Raw genomic sequence first — 7,050 nt, forward strand, 5'->3', positions numbered from 1 at the left:
CTATACATACAGTAAGAATACACTGTACACGGCTAGGTAATAAAATGGATCATTTTAATATAATATCACAATAATAAAAAATTGCATGCATTAATAAAAATGAGCCATATACTGTATTTGCTGGCGTATAAGACTACTTTTTCCCCCTGAAAAACATGCCTCCAAGTGGGAGGGTCGTCTTATACGCCGGGTGCACTTATATAACAAACTCTATATTTTGAGTTGAAATGTTGGGGGGTCGTCTTATACGCCCAGTCATCTTATACGCCTGCAAATACGGTAATTTCTATTGGGTCTTAATGGTTTGTATACTGCACCTCCAGATGGTCAATCAGGTACAGGTTGAGTATCCCGTATCCGAATATCCGTTATCCGAATTATTCCGAAATACGGACATTCCAGAAAGTGAAAATTTTTTTTTTTTTTTGCTAAAAACTCACTGGGGACATTTGTAACAGCATCACTGGGGACATGATATGTAACTGGCACTATATATGTGCAAGACAATGATTGCTTGGCATTCAAATTCAGTGCTGAGCTAGTACACACATTTTGTTTCACGTTTTGAAACCTTGTTTTTTGAACAATTAAAATATATTTGTGTGTATTTTATGTGGTAATAAAATATATTTGTGTGTATATTATGTGTTTATACAGCATACATGCAAGATACTTCAAAATACATCATTGAAATATTAAAATATTCCGAAATACGGAATAATCCGTTATCCAAAATTCTCCTGGTCCCGAGCATTTTGGATAAGGGATACTCAACCTGTATATACTCTGAATAAGTTTCCCATATAAAGCCCCGGTCAAATGTCCAGCAAATGGAAATTAATCCAGGCAGATTTTGTATCTGTATTGGGAAATTGGTAAATATTTAAGAAAGGGGTCCACAAGCTGGAAAGGTGGAAGCCAATCCCTCGCTGAGTTGACTGACGGTACCTGGAAGCATTCCTGTTTAATAATGCCAGTCAGAGTAATAGATGATGGTTGGAGTGCAGTATTGATCCTAATTAGATAGGCTCAAAGGTAGAAAAGCATAAGCAGGCTCAACGCGTTAATGATATGGCTCATTTTTATTAATGCATGCAATTTTATTATTGTAATATTATATTAATTTTATTACCTAGCCATGTACAGTGTATACATACTATAAGTATAGCAGAAGCGCTGTTCTTCATATTTTTTTCTTTAGTTTCAGCCTTCCCCTTGTGTAGTAGCATGTGCCTAAATGTGCAAGGCCTGAAATGCCGCCTTTCTGCATTATTATCTGCTGTAACACCAACGGTTGCATAATCCACATAGACTACCACTGTGTGAACCACTTACACTTGCCCCTCCTCTATGTTAGGTGTGTTGACATGTAGTTAAATGCTACAAGTAGTCTCTTAACTGAGTGTTATTGTGCATGACTCATCAGTCACAATAACAACACATGCGTGAATCACCAGACTGAAAGGTCAGGCTGATGTTGTTTACATGGCTCTATAAAAGGGTCTGCATATGCCCAAGCCTTTCACTGTGCCTGCCATAGCTATCGTATACACTGTTACTGTGTATATGAATACTGATGATGCCTTATCACAGTGGTCCCCAAACTGTGTGCCGTGGCACACAGGGGTGCCTTAGGGGACTTGCAGGGGTGCCCTGGATTGGTGGTCCATGACCAATTAAAAATTTCTTATGACTAATGTAATATTCAAATTGTGGACAATCAAAGGTGAATCCTGTTCATTACCTCATAACTGACCATAAGGATGAGATATAAACACAATTTACTATATTTTATTCTGATTTTATCAATGAGAAACTTTTGCCCCAGGGGTGCCATGAAAAAAATTCTGATACTCATGGGTGCCATGGTTAAAAAAAAATTGGGAACCACTGCCTTATCATATTGACTGCTGTTTATCTTCTATCACCTATACCCTGTTAACCTCAATGAAACTTATTCTGGTTTGGAGTAATGTAGGATAAACCTTCTTTCTCACATTCACAACATTTATGGGGCCAGCACTGCAGCTGTAAATTACATGTTGAAAAGGATTACAACTTTGTATTGAAGTTCAAAATGTAAACTTCAAGGTTCCTTGGGATCATGCTTTCATTAAGGATATAATCTCAGAGTGATTAACAGGAAGTGACCATTTTTGGGAGTGAATAGAGTGTGGAGACAAAAATGCAGATATTTCACGGCACCTGCATCACTGCATCACTAGTGCCGCGTCCAGTCTGCGTAGCCATAGAACCACTGGAGCCGTCAATTTTTCTCATTATTGCATATTGGCTGTGAATGTGTACACATATTGTGAATGAGTTGTGATAGCTCCAGTGGACATCTCTTTTCATTCCCAAGTGGTAGCCTTACTTGCTAACATTAACAGTTCTGTAGCCTAAACAATCATAATTGCACTAGCCTACAACTCAATGATGTTGTCCAACATGCAGGAATTGGAATACATTAGTCAATATAAACGATGAAGAGATTGCTATGGCTATGTTTCAAAACCTTACCCCAAAATTGGATTTTCTGGTAGTAGCATTGAAATCAAATACCACTGATTTAACTACTGATATTGTAAGGAAAAAGCAATTCCCGAAACAGATACCTGTGGACAATATTGCTGGAAAACCTACCTCAAATACTAAAGACACTAATCTACTGTAAGTATAAAAGTTTTATTTGCCACAAGTGGGACACCACGGGAGAAATGTAATAGGGTGAGAGAATCAGAAAGTGAGCGATTTGGTAAGAAATCTCCAGTTTTTTTAAAGCGGCAATCATTTACACTGCAAAACCCTATTACATTTCCAGGGCCGGTGCTAGTCATTGCGGTGCCCTAGGCGCTGCTCACCCGCTGGGGGGAGGGGCGCCCCGCCACCACTCTCACGCTGGGGGGGTCATGCGCCGCCGGGTCAGTGCTGCCAGGTCACTCCACGGGGGGGGAGACCGCCGTCAGCCGGATGATCATGGCACCATCATAGCATCATATGATGCATCATATGATGCAGCGCATTGCGCCGCCGGGTCACTCCACGGGGGGGCTGGGTGACAGTCTACCCAGCGTCGTGAGGAGAGACCGCAGCCAGGTCACTCTACTGGGGTGCGGGTTCGGGCACTGCTGCAGCTCACCTCACCTGGCTCCAGGTACACCTGCTCCGTCCCAAGTGGCGCCCTCCAGTGGCCAGCGCCCTAGGCAAATGCCTAGAGCTGCCTAGTGGTGGCGCCGGCCCTGTACATTTCACCCAAGGCTTCAGATTGCAAACTAAACGACAAAATTGGTGCACAGAAAAAGCATTATGACAAAAGTCTGCTTTGAACGTAGAAGACAATCATAGGAGAGACTGATAGTATAAGGTGTCCTTAAGGACTGGGGGAAACTAGAAATTTTAGTTACAATAAAAAAATGGTTTAACTCAATGGGTGGGGTGATAACTGGCCAAGTGTCAGGAAAAACGCATGCATGATCATGCATTTGAGGAGAAGGCGTGTAACATCAGCTCAGAACCAACATAATAGCTACACCTTATCGATGCAGCAAACCACTGGACAGGTAACATTTTGTTTTTATTTTCATCACTGGGTTTTCAGCTGTGAAATGAAAAGAGATGTCAACATTTTTAAAAATTGGTTATCGCAGGTAATAGTGGCCCACATACCCATGAATTGGACACAAGGGGTGAGATTTAAAAGGATGAGATATTCAGAAAGTGTGAGATTTGGGATGAAATCTCCAGGTTTTTTTTAAAGCGGCAATCATTTACACTTTAAAATCAAACTGGTTTTGCAGTGTAAATGATTGCCACTTTAAATAAACTTTTTGAATCTCTCATCCTATTAAATCTCACCCAAGGTACCTAAGGGTATTATTTACCTTGCTTAACCTTGTGCAAAACTGATTCCTGCACAACCCCCCTACCTGGTGTTTTGCACAGTATTCTAGATTAGGCTGTACCAAAGATTTATACAGGGGCAAAAGTACACATGTATAATTGTTTTTTAGGGCCTTAATCTAGTTCACTCTTAAGGCCCCCATACACTATGCGATTTTGGGACGATTTCATCCGATTTCGGCACTTTGTGCCGATAATCGGATGAAATCGGCCCAAAATCGTAGGTATGTGACATTTGATCCGATCCGATGCGCGGTCCCGTGCGCATCGGACCGGATCAGGGAGGTCGGACGGTCTGTACATACGATCACGTCCGACCTCCCTGTATGCATATGCCTGCCACCTGACAGGCATATGCATACAGACACCGGGGGAGTAGTGGGGGCGGCCAGCGGCAGCGGTGGTGGGGGCGGCCAGCGGCAGCGGTGGTGGGGGCGGCCAGCGGCGGTGGGGATGGGCGGCGTGTGCGGTGAGCGCAGTGTAGTACTACTTACACATAGCAGCAGCGGCGGGGACGGGACGCGCAGTGGCGGCTATTATATTTTTAAAATACTTGTCAAATGACCGGCCGCTCTCTGATTGGCCGGAGAGCTCTCAGCCAATCAGAGAGCGGCCGGTCATTTGACAAGTATTTTAAAAATATAATAGCCGCCACTGCGCTTCCCGTCCCCTCCGCTGCTGCTATGTGTAAGTACACTGCGCTCACCGCAAACGCTGCCGCTGACCGCCCCCCGCCCCCACTACCGCCGCTGGCCGCCCCCACCACCGCTGCCCATCCCCACTACTGCCGCTGCCCGCCCCCACTACTGCTCACCGCCCTGCAGCTCCCCGGGTTTTTTTTTACATGGGATAAATCGCATGCGATTTATCCCATGTAAAAATGGCACATCAAGTGCCAAATTGTATGTGAGCCTCTCGGGGAGCTGCCGGGCGGCTCGCAGGTAAATTGGGTCCGACTTGTCCCTAGGACAAGTCGGCCTAATGTATGGGGGCCTTTAGAGGCAAATTCCTTCTCAGATGGATAAAACCATGTGCACTGCAGAGGGGAAGATGTAGCAGATACAGATAGAATTAGATTACTCACCCAAATTCTATCTGCATCTGCTACATCTTCCCCTCTGCAGTGCACATGGTTTTATCCATCTGAGAAGGAATTTGCCTCTAAGTGAGTTATTTTGTTTTGGTGCAGGGCCATGACTGCTTTATTTCTACACTGCAATATAGATCTCACTTTGAAGAAAAACCCCACCCAAATCTAATTCTCTCTGCACATGTTACAAAACTTTCTCGACTCTCGGCTCAAAACTTTTTCTCAAAACTTTTTACGACTCATTTTGAGCAGAGACGCAGAGGAAGAAGGATCTGTATAGCGGAGGCAGAGCGGGTACCACTGCAGCCGGGAGCAGCGGTACTTCAACAGCAGATGCCGGGGTGGTCGCCACAGGAGCAGGTGAGTAGGATTTGCTTCCCCAGGTACCCCTTTGGATTACTACGGATCCAAGCTACCGGACCGGACCCTGGGACCTACCTACGGGCTCAAGATAGGTAAGTATCAGTATGTGTGTGTACTGTATGTATTAAACTTTTATTTTTCTAATGTGTCAGTGTGTATTTATTTATCTTTTTTTTTTACTGTGGAACTACAAGACCCAGCGGGCCCTTTAATGCCCCGCAGGCTGGGACTTGTGGTTCTCCAAGTGCCAGCTTGCGGGGGAGGCTTGCTGGGATTCATAGTTCCACAGTTTAAAACAATAGGTTTTCCATCTATTTTTTTACACAATGATCAGCCCGGTGGCCACCGCACAGGGCCACCGGGGACAGCACCAGGCTTCAGCCTGCTCAGGTAAGTCCTGGAGGGGGGGACCCCTTTATTGGGGGGGTCCCCACTCCCCCAGGGCCCCTGGCCAGGCTGACTGGTCGGTAGGGTTAATGCTTTGGCCGCGGGACCTTATATAATAAGTGTCCCCTGGCTGTGGCATTACCCTGCTGGCTGGTTGTGCCTGGGGCTGGTTCTTAAAATACGGGGGACCCCTACTCATTTTGTTCCCCGTATTTTGGGAACCAGCCCCGGCCCTTGTGCCTGGGGCTGGTTTTAAAAAATCAGCGAAGCCCTATTTGTCGGGTTTCCTGATTTTTTAATGCCAGCCCTGGCTCTTCAGCCTGGTGCTGGTTACGGCAGTGGGGGGGACCCCACGCCGATTTTTTTTTAACTAAATACCGTTTCAGAGGCATTCCCACTGCCTCAAAAACGGTATTTAACCGTGTAGGGCTTTTAAAACGGGTTGAAATACCGGTTATCTTTAACCGATATTTTAACTCTGGCACTTTCCCACTGCAGCCGTAAACGGTAAATTGCGCTGAAAAATCGGCAATTTACCATTTTAGACCTGCAGTGGGAAAGGGGCATAGTATTTGGTTGTAAATATTGATGTCTCTTGTTCTAAAAGACAGAAGTTGTAAATTGGTCTACACATCACAATACTGTATTTTTCTTGGATATTGTCCTGAGAGCAAGGGATAATAGGGCCTAATTCAGACCACTCACAGCCTAGTAAACAGGTCAGCGTTGCCCGAGAACACATCCCCTCGTATGCGGCTTACTTCGGAAAGTAAGTGAAAACTGACTTTTATTTCAGCCAGAGATGGACAAAAATGGGGCGGGCACTGACGTCATGTGACATCAGGTGCCTGCCCTGAGCAAGGAACTCCCAGCATTTTCATTGGGACGTCCTTAATACGCTGGGCGTTCCCCCTGCTCTGGCCCAGTGTCTGCCCCCGTCTCACTCACCATGTGAGTGGGGACTGCACATGCGCAAATATGCCCAATCAGAATGGGTCTGATTTAGGCCCCTAATGCGTATAATCATTGCCTAGTGAATAGGTCTGAATAAGGACCATTGTCTTCAACAACATTCTTATCATCAGCTCATCATCGATGGTTCATCTTCACCATCAATTGTTCATATTTACCAAGAGAGACTTATTTAACCATACTTACCTTGTTGTCCTGGTCATGCCTTCAAGCTCAGACTTTCTTGGTTGTGTATGTCTAGGAATCCTATACAGGCACCCAGGTTCATCCACATGCCTGCTCCAATGCCTGAGGCTTCCCTGGGTCAGCGTCACCCTCAGGCGTGAGCCGCAATCAAT

Source organism: Crinia signifera, chromosome 11, assembly GCF_055691185.1.
Source record: "Crinia signifera chromosome 11, ASM5569118v1, whole genome shotgun sequence".
NCBI lineage: Eukaryota > Metazoa > Chordata > Amphibia > Anura > Myobatrachidae > Crinia > Crinia signifera.